We start from the raw sequence: 15181 nt of genomic DNA, 5'->3' as shown, positions 1-15181 counted from the left end.
AATAAAAAGCAACCTAGTTGCTCTTGCTAATAGAAACATAGAAGTCTGACGGCAGAAAAAGACCTCCTGGTCCATCTAGTCTGCCCTTATACTATTTTCTGTATTTTATCTTAGGATGGATATATGTTTATCCCAGGCATGTTTAAATTCAGTTACTGTGGATTTATCTACCACGTCTGCTGGAAGTTTGTTCCAAGGATCTACTACTATTTCAGTAAAATAATATTTTCTCATGTTGCTTTTGATCTTTCCCCCAACTAACTTCAGATTGTGTCCCCTTGTTCTTGTGTTCACTTTCCTATTAAAAACACTTCCCTCCTGGACCTTATTTAACCCTTTAATATATTTAAATGTTTCGATCATGTCCCCCCTTTTCCTTCCGTCCTCCAGACTATACAGATTGAGTTCATTAAGTCTTTCCTGATACGTTTTATGCTTAAGACCTTCCACCATTCTTGTAGCCCGTCTTTGGACCCGTTCAATTTTGTCAATATCTTTTTGTAGGTGAGGTCTCCAGAACTGAACACAGTATTCCAAATGTGGCCTCACCAGCATTCTATATAGCGGGATCATAATCTCCCTCTTCCTGCTTGTTATACCTCTAGCTATGCAGCCAAGCATCCTACTTGCTTTCCCTACCGCCTGACTGCACTGTTCACCCATTTTGAGACTGTCAGAAATCACTACCCCTAAATCCTTTTCTTCTGAAGTATTTGCTAACACAGAACTGCCAATACAATACTCAGACTGAGGATTCCTTTTCCCCAAGTGCATTATTTTACATTTGGAAACATTAAACTGCAGTTTCCATTGCTTAGACCATTTATCTAGTAAAGCTAAATCATTTACCATATTACAGACGCCTCCAGGAATATCAACCTTATTGCACACTTTAGAGCAGAGGTCCCCAACCTTTTTTGCACCAGGGACCGGCTTTCAACTAGACCAGTTTTCCATGGCCCGGTGGGGGGGGGGGAGCTAGCTGTCAGCGGCGCCGTAAAAGGGGCGATCAAGAGAGGAATGGGTGAATGAATGGACGGAGGGTGGGAAGGAAGGAAGGAAAGAGGGAAGGTACAGGAACAGAAGAAGGGTGCAAAGAAGCAAAGAAAGGTGTGAAAGGGGAGAGTAAGAGAGGAAGGAGTGAAAGAAGGGAATGAGGGAGGAAAGAAGGGAGGAAGGAAAAGGAAAGCAAGAAATGGAGGGAGGAAAGGAAGGGAGGAAAGGAAGGAAGGAAGGAAGAAAGAAGGAAAGAGGGAAGGGACAGGAACAGAGGAAGGAAGCAAGGAAACTTATGAAAGGGGAGAGTAAGAGAGGAAGGACTGGAGGGAGGGAGGGAAGAAGGTAGGAAGGAGAAAGAAAAGAAATAGAGGAAGGAAAGGTAAAAGAGAGAAAGAAAAAGAGCAAGAAAGAAAGAAAGAAAGAAAGAAAGAAAGAAAGAAAGAAAGAAAGGCAACTTCAAAGAAAGGCTCACTAAGCATCTCTCACTCTCTCTCTCTTTCTATCCCTCTTTCTTTCTTTCTCTTCCTTTCTCTCTCTCCTCTTCCTTTATCTCCTCTTTCTCTCCCCCCTCTCTCCCCCTTTCCCTCTCTCTTTCTCTCTCCCTCTCTTGCTATCTCTCCCCCCTTTCCCTCTCTTTCTCCCTCTCTTTCTCTCTCTCCCCCCTCTCTCTTTCTCTCTCTCTCCCCCTCTTTCTCTCTCTTCTTCTCACTTTCTCTCTCTTGTTTTCTTTCTGTCTCTTTTGCTTTCTCTCTCTCTCTCTTTCTCTCTTGTTTTGTTTCTCACGCTCTTTCTCTCTCTTGTTCTCTCTCTCTTGCTATCTCTTTCTCTCCCCCCCTTTCTCTCACTCTCTCTTTCTCACTTTCTCTCTATCTTGCTGTCTGTTGCTTTCACTCACTCTCGTTCTCTCTCCGTTCTTCTCAGCGGTGACGCGCGCACGCCCTGCCCGCCTCACATTTGCCGAGAGGACTTTCGCCCCGGGCTCTCAGCAAGGGGGTTTGCATGAGAGGCGGGGCCGGCGGAAGGTGATATTCAATGTCGGGGGCGCACGGGCGGTCTTGCGCGCGCTCCCTATCTCCCTGCTAGCCCACTCGGAATACGTATTCAAAATAAGAAAAGCCTTTGCCGGCGAAGGCTTTTCTTATTTTGAATACAGTATTCCGAGTGGGCTAGCAGGGAGATAGGGAGCGCGCGCAAGACCGCCCGTGCGCCCCCGACATTGAATATCACCTTCCGCCGGCCCCGCCTCTCATGCAGCCCCCTTGCTGAGAGCCCGGGGCGAAAGTCCTCTCGGCAAATGTGAGGCGGGCAGGGCGTGCGTTCCGGGTGCGGGAGGAGCTGCGGTGAAAGGCAGGAGGTGGCAGAGGAGCAGAGGGGGCAAATCGGGCGGGCGGTGGGCAGCGCGGAAAGGCCGAGGGGGCCCTGGCGCCGCGGACCGGCTGAAAACCCCCAGCGGCCCGGTGCCGGTCCGCGGACCGGCGGTTGGAGACCCCTGCTTTAGAGTCATCGGCAAATAGGCAAACCTTCCCTACCAAACCTTCCCCTATGTCACTCACAAACATATTAAAAAGAATAGGACCCAGAACAGACCCTTGTGGCACACCACTTGTAACCTGACTGCGCAGAATAATCGCCGTTAACAATAACACTCTGATGTCTACCCTTCAGCCAGTTGCAAATCCATTGAACTATCCAGGGATTAAGTCCAATCTTCACTAATTTATCTATCAGCTCTTTATGTGGAACCGTATCAAAGGCTTTGCTGAAGTCCAGGTAGGCAATATCCACGGCACCACCTTCATCCAACTGTATGTTTGCATACAGCAGAAATGAACTAAGTTTCCAAACTATTGATTGGGAAACGTGAATTGGGTGTCCTTTTGACATCAATTTGAGCCCACTTCAGCTGCCACCAGGATCCCTTTGTGTCCCCATTAAAAGCAGGACACAGGAAGGCGAATGAGAGCTTTGCTTCTCAGAGCTGCCAGTGAATGAGAAGTGCATGAAAGCAGAGGTTGTTTAAGTCACTTACGGTTTCGGTGTTTCCCAACCTTGGCAACTTGAAGATATCTGAACTTCAATTCCCAGAATTCTGGGAGTTGGTCCAAATATTTTCAAGTTGCCAAGGTTGGGAAACACTGTTCTAGAGCATACAGTGGGTGACAAAGTTGGATCTAAATTATGATTGAATTGCCTTTCGGTAGCCCTGCATCAAAGAAAGCATCATCTGACTGGTGGTCGTTTTCTGGAGCAAAAATTGGCATCCCACCACACGTGCAAGCTGTAAATGCTAACCTAAGAAGACAGCGTGATCTCTCTGCTCAAAGGGCTAATTGCATAAATATTACAGGGATCAATCACTCCCCCTTTGCCTCTGCTCTGTGGTGACCATCCTTCCTGGAGTAGGTGGGTGAGGCTGGGGCTTTGGGGCACCCACCTGTGGAAACCCACCTCTGGCTGTTGAGCTTCCCTTTGATGGAAAGGGTGAGCTGAAGTGAGACAATTAGAGGGCTTCCTCCCATGTTTTCACACTCATTTTTTTCTTGCCTGTGCTGCCAGATAACGTCCAACAGAGTTAGCAGACTTTTAAAGTACGATACAGTGGTACCTCTACTTAAGAAGTTAATTAGTTCCGTGGCCAGGTTCTTAAGTAGAAAAGTTCTTAATATTGCTTCTTCATTGCTTATTTGACCCCTATGACAATCATTAAGTGTTGTATCACATGATTCTTGACAAATGTATATTTTATTTTATGTACGTTGAGAGCATATGCACCAAGACAAATTCCTTGTGTGTCCAATCACACTTGGCCAATAAAAATTCTATTCTATTCTATTCTATTAAGTAGAAGCAATTTTTCCCATAGGAATCAATGTAAAAGCAAATAATGTGTGCAAACCCATTGGGAAAGAAATAAAAGCTTGGAATTTGGGTGGGAAGAGGAGGAGGAAGAGGAGGACAGTTGTTGCCGAAGGAAGAAGGTGAGGTGAGGGGAATCAAAAAAATCCAAAACTTTAAGGCTTAAAAAAGAGGGACTCTAAGGCAGTGAGTAGGATCACACGCCTCCCATACACTGCACCAGAGAAACCCAGGGAGAATGGCAGGAAACTGTCCAGGCCTTCATGCCGCTCTTAAATTTCCTGGGAAATTTTTCCAGGCTCGGGTTCATCATCATCATCATCATCATCATCACCACCACCACCACCACCAGTATTATTATTATTATTATTATTATTATTATTATTATTATTATTATTATTATTATTAAGATTTGTATGCCGCCCCTCTCCGTAGACTCGGGGCGGCTCACAGCAATAATAAAAACAATGTACAATAACAAATCTAATATTTAAAAAAATCGAATATCTTCTTAGTAGAAAATGGTTCTTAAGAAGAGGCAAAAAAATCTTGAACACCCGGTTCTTATCTAGAAAAGTTCTTAAGTAGAGGCGTTCTTAGGTAGAGGTACCACTGTACTCTCAAACACGAACAGTGTAGAAACTGAATTATAAGGACACCGTAATGAACAGCAAAATCCCCTCCCTCACCTTCAGTTCTCAAGCCTCATCACAATTTAATAAAAAGGACATCTCTTCAAGATTGATGCTTGTGAAAGGTCTTTTGCTTCCACCAATGCTGTTGATATTTTATGCAATGATTAATCTGTGCTTTTTTTGCTTTTATGTAGATTGTTCTGAGTTCGGGTTTTGCTCCGTGTAATATTTTGAGTGTCTATGCTACGTTTCGGTGAAATCACATTCACCATCATCAGGCTGAAGTTTCAAGCTTCGTGCTGTTGTAAATATGGAATTACACGGGGCAAAACCCGAACCAGATTAGGTCTCGCAGTGTTCGCCTTAGAACAAGGACAGAAACACCAGCCTGAAGATGATGAGTGGGACCTCATACACATACACACATACACACACACGTAGTAAAATACATGATGAAGGTTATAGAGGAGATACTCAGTAAAATATATCTAAGAAAGAATAGAAAAGAAGATATAGCAATAGAACATATCAATGAAAGAATAGAAGAGGAGATATAGGAATAGAAGAAAGGCATAGGAGATATAGGAGAGCAATAGGACAGGGGACGGAAGGCACTCTAGTGCACTTGTACTCGCCCCTTACTGACCTCTTAGGAATCTGGATAGGTCAACCATGGATAATCCAAGGGTAAAGTGTTGGGGGTTTGGGGATGACACTATGGAGTCCGGTAATGAGTTCCACGCTTCAACAACCCTATTACTGAAGTAATATTTTTTACAGTCAAGTTTGGAATGGTTAATATTAAGTTTAAATCTGTTTTGCGCTCTTGTGTTGTTGTGGTTGAAGCTGAAGTAGTCACCGACAGGCGGGACGTTGCAGCATATGATCTTGTGGGCAATACTTAGATCTTGTTTAAGGCGTCTTAGTTCTAGGCTTTCTAGGCCCAGGATTGAAAGTCTAGTCTCGTAGGGTATTCTGTTTCGAGTGGAGGAGTGAAGGGCTCTTCTGGTGAAGTATCTTTGGACATTTTCAAGGGTGTTGATGTCTGAGATGCGATATGGGTTCTAAACGGATGAGCTGTATTCGAGGATGGGTCTGGCAAAAGATTTGTAAGCTCTGGTAAGCAGTGTGTTTCCTATTTTAAATTTAATAAGAGCTCAGGTATCAACCGCATGGCTACAGGGAAGAGGGGATGATTCTCTTTTGGCTTCAGGGTAGGGATTCCACCTTGAATAAGCCTCCGGTAATCACCTTCCTTTGTTCTGAGAGAGCTGCTGCTTTGAAAAGCAGAGCCAAACAACCAGCTATTTCCAGTCCTGCCTTGTGACAAGCTGAGCTTTTGGACTTGTTCCATAAAAGATCAGTTGGGCATGTGAGAAGTAGGTCAAAGGGTTCTCCTGCTATATTAATTTCCTACAATACCAAAGACTCTTCACAATCTTGTTGTGAGCTGCTCCGAGTCTTCGGAGAGGGGCGGCATACAAATCTAATAAATAAATAGATTAAATAAATAGGCAAATTTGCCCTGCTCCTTTGTTCTGAAAACAGCTGAAAATAGCTTGGATTCCTTGTCTTGCTCCATCGTCTCTTCTCTGATGGATATAGCAGCAGTTTCAATACTAGCTGCAAAATGTTAGCAGAGGAAAGTGGGATGAAATCTGAAATAAATCAGACCACACAGGAATCCTTAAAGACGGTTCCGTTTATTCAGCTCTCTTGCAAGTGACTTCAGCAAGGAACGCGTCTGGCTGTCAATGTCAAAAACAGCCCTATTTATACTTTAAGGGCTCGCGCCTAAAAGAAACGGCCGCGCGTCTCAACCAATCAGACGCGACCTTGATTTATTCACATTTTAAATTGACAGAGACAATATTTTTACAGAATTTCTTTTTTACAGACTTAACACCCCTCCCTCATTGGTTGAGAACAACTGTCAATCAGTGAGCCATGTGATGTAATCCTCCAGTCTGCTTGGCCTGCGTGAAGTCCGATCAGACCTGCGCAGATCATTCGCGTCCGGGATTTCCACGGAGGAGGATGGCTCGTTGTGCTCTCTTGCTTGCGGCTGGGCCCGAGTTGGGGCTCCGGCCTGCGATCGCGGATATGTTGGCGTTGCACCGATTTCAGATGAGGAGGTCGGCTCGGAGTCGTTTGAGGATACTTCTGGCCGTGGTGAGTCCATTTGGTAATCAAAAAGTTCAGGCTGTGTGTGAGAGTCTGCTTGGGGGAAAGAGTTTTTGTTAGCGGCCTGTTTGTTGTCAGGTGTTATACGCCCCCGCAAGTGATCTATGTGCCGCTTCCATGTGCGGCCATCCTCTAGCAGAATGATATATGTTTTAGGAGCTGTTTGCTGGATTATTTTCCCTTTGAGCCAATTTAAACCCCCATCAAAATTTTTTGCAAATACATTTTGCCCTAGGTACAAACTTCTTTCAGGATTTACACAGATTACATCATTATAATTATTTGTACAATAACGGGGGTGCAACCTGTCCAGAGGGGACCTTATTTTTCGACCCAATAAAATTTCTGCAGGACTTTTGTTCGTGATGGAATTTGGGGTTATATGCTGCATTAATAAAAATTTATCTAAATTGTGTTGTATTTCTCCTGGGCCTGCCCTACGTAGTGCCTCCTTGGCTACCCGAACATAACGTTCTGCCAGACCATTAACCCATGGGGAATAAGGAGATGTGAGGGCGTGTCTGACCCCCAAATTACTTAAAAAACATTCAAATTGTCTGGCAGTCAATTGTGGCCCGTTATCAGAAACCAGGATGTCTGGACACCCATGGGTGGCAAACAAATGGTACAGAGCCTTTATAGTGGCGCAAGTAGTGATGTTTTGCATGGCTATTATTTCTACCCATCTAGAGAAAGCATCTACTACAATCAAGAAATTCTGAGATCCAATAGGGCCCGCAAAATCGATGTGTATACGTGACCATGGCCCAGTGGGTTTCTCCCATTCAACCGGTGTTGTCTTAGGGGGATTGGGACGTGACTCCTGGCAAGGGTCACAGTTTGCTACCCACTGCTCGATGTCAGTGTCTAGGCCTGGCCACCACAAGTGTCCCCTGGCCAAACCCTTCATTCTGACAATGCCTGGGTGGCCCTCATGCAGCATACATAACACTTTCTGTTTTAGACTGTTGGGAATGACCACCCTGTCACCCCATAACACACAACCCTTCATGTAGGACAATTCCAACCTTTTTGTTTTAAAATCTGTTAGTCCTGCTTCCTCAGGGCCTCCCAACCAACCCCTTTGAATACAATTGATTACTTGTAGTAATGTTGGGTCCTTCCTGGTGTATTCAGCTACCTCTTTGGCTGTGGTCAAAGGGTTTTCCTCGAAGTCTAAAAGCAATATGTCCTCTGACGGGGTTGGGTCTTTAACTAAGTCTGCCATGGGGCATCTGCTTAAGCCATCTGCATGGTTTATTGCTATTCCACCTTTGTGGGATAATTCGTATTGATAACCTGATAAAAATAGTGCCCACCTAATTAATCTGGGGGACATGAAAGGAGGAGTTGGCTTGTTAGAAGCTAGTAGACCTAAAAGGGGTTTGTGATCTGTGATTAGTTCAAATTTCCTCCCACACAGGTAGTTGTGAAATTTCTTCACGCTAGATACTAGGGCCAATGCCTCTTTGTCCAGTTGGCTATAATTTCTTTCGGCCATGGACAATGTCCTGGAGAAAAAAGCGATTGGGGCTTCTGTTTTGTTAGGCATTATATGGGCCAATACTCCGCCTACCCCATAAGCCGAAGCGTCACATGTAAGCCTTATGGGCAATATTGAGCTGTATTGAACCACTACGCTTTTAGATGTTAACAATTGTTTTATTTTGCGAAAAGCTTCGCGCTCAGGTGTGCCCCAGGTCCAGGGAATTCCCTTCTGCAGCAGTCGGTGTAGAGGTTCTGCTGCCGTTGCCTTCTGTTTTAGAAAGACAGAATAAAAATTAAGAAGGCCCAGAAATGCTTGGAGTTCTGTCTTATTATTTGGCTCGGGTGCTTCTGTTATGGCTTTTAATTTTTCTGTTGTGGGGTGGATTCCCTCACCGTCTATTCTGTAACCCAGGAATTCGATGCTGTTGGCTCCCCATACACATTTGTCTGCTTTTACTCTCAAACCCCTAGATTGTAGCCTGGACAATACTTCTCTAATTCTTTCATTTAATTGTGATTGGTTTTCCCCTGAGATAAGGATATCGTCAAAATATGGGGTGGTTCCTTTGATGCCTGCCAGTAAGCGCTCCATGAGGCTTTGGAAAATGCCTGGGGCTATGCTAACCCCAAATTGTAAGCGGGTGCATCTGAAAGCACCCCTGTGAGTTACTATGGTCTGTGCCAGAGATGTGGCCTCATCGACCGGGAGCTGTTGGTATGCCTGCGCAAGGTCGATTTTAGAGAAGACCCTTCCTTCCCCTAGTGAATGCAGGAGCTGTTGGACTACTGGAATTGGATAAGGGTGGTGTTGGAGGGCTTTGTTAATGGTTGCTTTGTAGTCTGCACAGACCCTTAACGAACCATCAGGTTTAAGCGGTGTTACTATAGGGGTTTCCCATGGCCCTTGCTCCACCGGGACTAAGATGCCCTGAGCTATTAGTTTATCCAGTTGGATGTCCAATTTAGGGAGGAGCAGTAAAGGAACCCTGCGAGGCTTGAGTCTGACAGGGGGAACCTTGGGGTCTAGAGAAAAAGAAATAGGGGCCCCATTATACGTGCCCAATGTAGGGCTGAAAACCTCAGGGAACTCATGCACAAAATCAGGAATATCATTATCAGCATTAATTTTACAAATTCCCAATATTTCAATGCCCAGAGGAGACATCCACGTTAACCCAAGGAGGGAGTGTTTAGCTCCCTCAACCACAACCAATGGAAGAGAACATTTACATTGCTTAAATTGGACAGGCACATCCACTTTCCCTAATACAGGTATAACATTTCCCTGAAAATCCCTTATGACCAGAGTTGTCTACAGAAAATCAGTTTTCAGAAAATTAGGCATATACATTTTAAATTTGTCCCAAGGCATAATAGAATACTTTGACCCTGTGTCCAATTCGAAATTACAAGGTTTGCCATTTAAAAGTAACGAAATGACAATTTTGCTCCCTTTTTTCGTATTTGCGCAATTTACGTAAGTTTGTGCGTTACCTCGTGAGTAGTCACGGTTAGCGGTGGAGTAGTTTCTTCGGTTGAAGCCTCTGGAAAATTTGTTGTCTCGCGGTTGTTGTGCCTGGTTGTTAAATCTTTGCTGGCGGGGTGCAGAGAAGGACTCCTCGGGAAGGGGCGCTCTGCATGCCTCGGCGATGTGCCCGCGCCGGTTGCAGCGGCGGCAAATGGCATCTCGGAACGGGCAGCGTTGTCGTGAGTGGTTCCCTCGGCATCTGGGGCAAGGGTTGGATGATCGTTGGTATCTGGGCTGTCTGGGTTGGTCAGATGGCAGCAGGAGACAGGTGTCGTCGTCCGTAGCAGCTGGGCTGAGGTCATCCGGTGCCTCGGCGTGGGAGACAGCAACGGAGATTTTAGAAACAGTTTCTTTTTTCTCGTGTTCTTTGAGTTCTTTTGCGGCCGCGTCAGCTACTTCGGCAGTTTGAGCCAGCTTAATAACAGATTGAAGCGTTGGCTCGTCTTCAGTTAGGATTTTATTGCGGACTGCGGCGTTTTTCATTCCAAAAATAAGAGCGTCGGTGAGGTGAGCTTCCGGGCTGTCAAATTTGCACTTTGACAGCACCGTACGAAGTCGCGTGGCGAATTGGTTTATGGATTCCGACTCACGTTGTGTCATTCTTGAAAATTGGTGTCTGTAGACTACGGCAGGCTTCGTCGGCTTAAAGTGATTGGCGAGTCTTTCTTGAAGGTCGTCCCACGGAACAGCTTTAGCCGGGAGCAGGTCGGTCAGCGTTTGGACGAGGTCGAAGATTTCTGTACCGCAATAATTGAGAAAAATCGCCCGCTTCCTGTCGGCTTCGGCTTCTCCCATTCCTGCCGCTTCGAGGAAAATCTCGAATTTTGCCATGTAGGCGTCCCATGATGACTTTTCGGGGTCGAAGTAGTCGGGAGCCCGGCCGATCTGGAGGTTGTTCATTCTTGACACGTGGATTCGTCGTTCTCTCGTCGCCAGTGAAATAAATCAGACCACACAGGAATCCTTAAAGACGGTTCCGTTTATTCAGCTCTCTTGCAAGTGACTTCAGCAAGGAACGCGTCTGGCTGTCAATGTCAAAAACAGCCCTATTTATACTTTAAAGGCTCGCGCCTAAAAGAAACGGCCGCGCGTCTCAACCAATCAGACGCGACCTTGATTTATTCACATTTTAAATTGACAGAGACAGTATTTTTACAGAATTTCTTTTTTACAGACTTAACAAAATCTGTGACCAATCATATTAGATTTATTGGATTTATATATTTATATCTTGAGATATTTATTTATTTATTTATTATTTATTCATTTGTCCAATACACAAATACATAGGAAGAAAAATAGACATATAGTAATATATATAAGGGTAAAGTGAACTTAGAGGAGAGGATATATGAAAGAAAGAAAATATATATGATAAGTGAGAGAAAGGAAAGACAATTGGACAGGGGACGAAAGGCACACCAGTGCACTTATGTACGCCTCTTGAAAGATCTTAATACTGGATCTCTCTGTTTCCAAAGATTTTGAAGTCATACTACAAACGAAGGCTGCAATTTATCGGCACTCTGGAAAACAAGCCTTGACACACCTTGTTCAGAAGAACACGAGAGAAGAAATTTTTCACGTGTTATTGAAAAACAGAAAAATCACTAGAATGCAGGGGCATTTATGGAGGTGGGAAATACCAATATATACTTAGCCATGGTTTCTGAATTGTGGTTTTCTTTTGACTTAAGAAACAAGCAATGTGCAGTGTAGGGGATGTATGCCGCCCCGAGTCTGCGGAGAGGGGCGGCATACAAATCTGAATAATAATAATAATAATAATAATAATAATAATAATCCTGCGGTCTCTGCTTAGAAGACCAGGTCACCCGGCCACCTTCACAGCATGTCCAGTCTGTCATGTCTACCCTGCTAATTTTCACTCATAGCAAAGGTACCTGATCCAGGATTTCCTTTATTTCTCCAGTACTGGCCTTGAGAGAGAGAAAGATTTAATTAATCAACAATAGGAGCAGGTAGGAAACAATAAAAATTAATTAATTAATTAATCAACAATAGGAGCTGGTAGGTGTTGTGGTTAGCTCCTGCCCCAAGGACTGTGGATGTGGGGGAGACATCCACATGCTGCAGGCCTGTTTTGCCCCCCCCCCCGGTGGAATCTGCTGATGAAGGCTCCTCTGACCAAGAAGACATGAGTGACAGGGAGGAGGAGAATGTGGCAGACAGCTCAGAAGGAGATCAGTTATCTAGCTCCTCCTTGGATTCAGAACAAGAGTTAATGATACAGCCACGCATGCGGAGAGCGATGCACAGGCAACAACAACTGAGAGATTATTATCAAAGAAAATGAGGCCACCTGTGGTTGGGTGGGGCTGTGGTAATTAGTGAGGCTGCTATAAATAGCAGCCTGTGGGTTTGGCCATTGTGGAGGATTATCTGATCGTTGTGTTTTGTGACTGCTTTACTAACTTTGACTTTTTGTGTGCTGATTTTTCCCCGCTTTGAAACTAAACCAGAGCAAAGTGTGTGTCACTTTGTGAAAGAAGACGGACTGTGAATTGCCTCACAGCTGCAAGCTAAGTATCACAGAACTGATAAGGGACTTGTACAAATTACCAGTTTGTTTGGAGATGAGTGCTCTTTGCTATACCAAAAGAGGGCTTGGTTTAAGTGAATTTTCATTATAAAGAACATTGTTTTGAATTTTCAAACGTGTGTGTGTCTGAAATTTGTACCTGTGAATTTTTGGGAGGATTCTACCAGAGAGCCCGACAGAACAGTAGGAAATTATAAAAATTAAACTGGTGCATAAATGCACCAGTGTGCCTTCCGTCCCCTGTCCAATTGTCTCTCCTTATCTCATTTATCTTTTCTTCCTTTCAAATTTGTTCACCTATACCTTTATATCTTTTCTTCTGTTCGTTTCTTGAGTTATATTACTACATATCTATTCTCTTCAATGTGTATTATGTATTGGACTAAATAAATAAATAAATAAAAATAAAATAAGATTGAAAACCATACAGGTGGGCCTTGAACTTATGGCTATACACAATTGAAATAAGGCTTTCCACTGCTGAGCAAGGGGGTTCAGTGAGCTGCGTTTGACTGTATGACTTTGTTGCCCCAATTGTTAAGCAAAATTTTATTTATTTATTCATTTGTCCAATACACAAATACATAGGAAAAAAAATAGACATGTAGTAATATAAATAAGGTTAAAAGTGAACTTAGAGGAGAGGATATATGAAAGAAAGAGAATATATATGATAAGTGAGAGAAAGGAAAGACAATTGGACAGGGGACGAAAGGCACACCAATACACTTATGTATGCCCCTTACTGGCCTCTTAGGAACCTGGAGAGGTCAATCGTGGAGAGTCTAAGGGAGAAGTGTTGGGGGTTAGAGGTTGACACAATTGAGTCCGGCAATGAGTTCCATGCTTCGATAACTCAATTGTTGAAATCATATTTTTTTACAGTCAAGTTTGCAGTGGTTCGTATTAAGTATGAATCTGTTGCGTGCTCTTGTGTTGTTGCGGTTGAAGCTGAGGTAGTCATTGACCGGTAGGACGTTGCAGCATATGATCTTGTGGGCAATACTCAAATCGTGTTTTAGGCGCCGTAGTTCTAAGCTTTCTAGACCCAGGATTGTTAGTCTATTTTCGTAGGGTATTCTGTTTCGAGGGGAGGAGTGAAGGGCTCTTCTGGTGAAATATCTTTGGACGTTTTCAAGGGTGTTGATGTCTGAGATGTGGTATGGGTTCCAGACAGATGAGCAGTAGTCTAGGATGGGTCTGGCAAAAGTTTTGTAGGCTCTTGTGAGTAGTGTGAGATTGCCTGAGCAGAAGCTGCGTTGACAAGTTGAGTTAATAAAATCCCTCTTTCTGGTCTGGAGTGGCCGCAGGCGCTCCAAGGGAGCATCAGGGGCACCTCTTGCGTCTGGCCGGTTATTTATTTATTCGATTTTTCTTTTAATGCCGCCCTTCTCCTTAGACTCAGGGCAGCTTACAACATGATAGCAAGAGTGCTTTTGAACAGAGCCGGCCTATTCCTCGGAGTCTCCTCCCTCGGGAGGAGGAGGAGGAGCGCCCCCTTCCGGCTTCTGTGCTAAATAAATAATAAAATCAGGATAAAAATAAATTTAGCCCCCAGTTCTATTTATTACTTGTAACCAGGCAACTCATGTAGGCAAATGTTCTCTCGATCGCCTTAACAAGTTAAATTTCTATAGGAAATACACAGCTATCGTGACTGACATTAACTATATTATACAATATGACATAATATTTATTTTATTTTATTTATTTTATTAGATTTGTATGCCGCCCCTCTCCGAAGACTCGGGGCGGCTCACAACAATAATAAAAAACAGCATAGACAATGGAACAAATCTAATAATAAGAATTACATAGAAAACCCCAACTGTTAAAAAAAACACACCATACAACACATACATACCAAACATAAAATATAAGAGAGCCTGGGGGAGATGTCTCAGTTCCCCCATGCCTGGCGATAATATAATAACATAGAAACATAGAAGACTGAGGGCAGAAAAAGACCTCATGGTACATCTAGTCTGCCCTTATACTATTTCCTGCATTTTAGGATGGATATATGTTTATCCCAGGCATGTTTAAATTCAGTTACTGTGGATTTACCAACCACGTCTGCTGGAAGTTTGTTCCAAGGATCTACTACTCTTTCAGTAAAATAATATTTTCTCATGTTGCTTTTGATCTTTCCCCCAACTAACTTCAGATTGTGTCCCCTTCTTCTTGTGTTCACTTTCCTATTAAAAACACTTCCCTCCTGGACCTTATTTAACCCTTTAACATATTTAAATGTTTCGATCATGTCCCCGCTTTTCCTTCTGTCCTCCAGACTATACAGATTGAGTTCATTAAGTCTTTCCTGATACGTTTTATGCTTAAGACCTTCCACCATTCTTGTAGCCCGTCTTTGGACCCGTTCAATTTTATCAATATCCTTTTGTAGGTGAGATCTCCAGAACTGAACACAGTATTATTCCAAATGTGGTCTCACCAGCACTCTATACAGCGGGATCACAATCTCCCTCTTCCTGCTTGTTATACCTCTAGCTATGCAGCCAAGCATCCTACTTGCTTTTCCTACTGCCCGACCACACTACACACTCATTTTGAGACTGTCAGAAATCACTACCCCTAAATCCTTCTCTTCTGAAGTTTTTGCTAACACAGAACTGCCAATACATGATATACAATAACAGATATTGTACAATAACTATTATTGTATATTATACTGTATTATTTTCGGCATCCCTTCTAATGAATCTAAGAGTGGTGTATGTTATTTTTTTATAGCAACCACACATCAAGTTCGGTGAGTGAGGCTTTGTTAATAGGCAAAGAGGCTGCTCTATGTTATTTGTTCTGGATCTCTGTGTACAACGTATGCTGGGGACTTAAAATTTGCAAAACAAAATGCCATTGTAAGCTTCCAGACAGCTGACCACCTAATTGCTTGCATATCTTCAGCAA

The sequence above is a fragment of the Erythrolamprus reginae genome, chromosome 9, assembly GCF_031021105.1.
Source record: "Erythrolamprus reginae isolate rEryReg1 chromosome 9, rEryReg1.hap1, whole genome shotgun sequence".
NCBI classification, from domain to species: Eukaryota; Metazoa; Chordata; class Lepidosauria; order Squamata; family Dipsadidae; genus Erythrolamprus; species Erythrolamprus reginae.
This window is presented reverse-complemented; position numbering follows the sequence as displayed.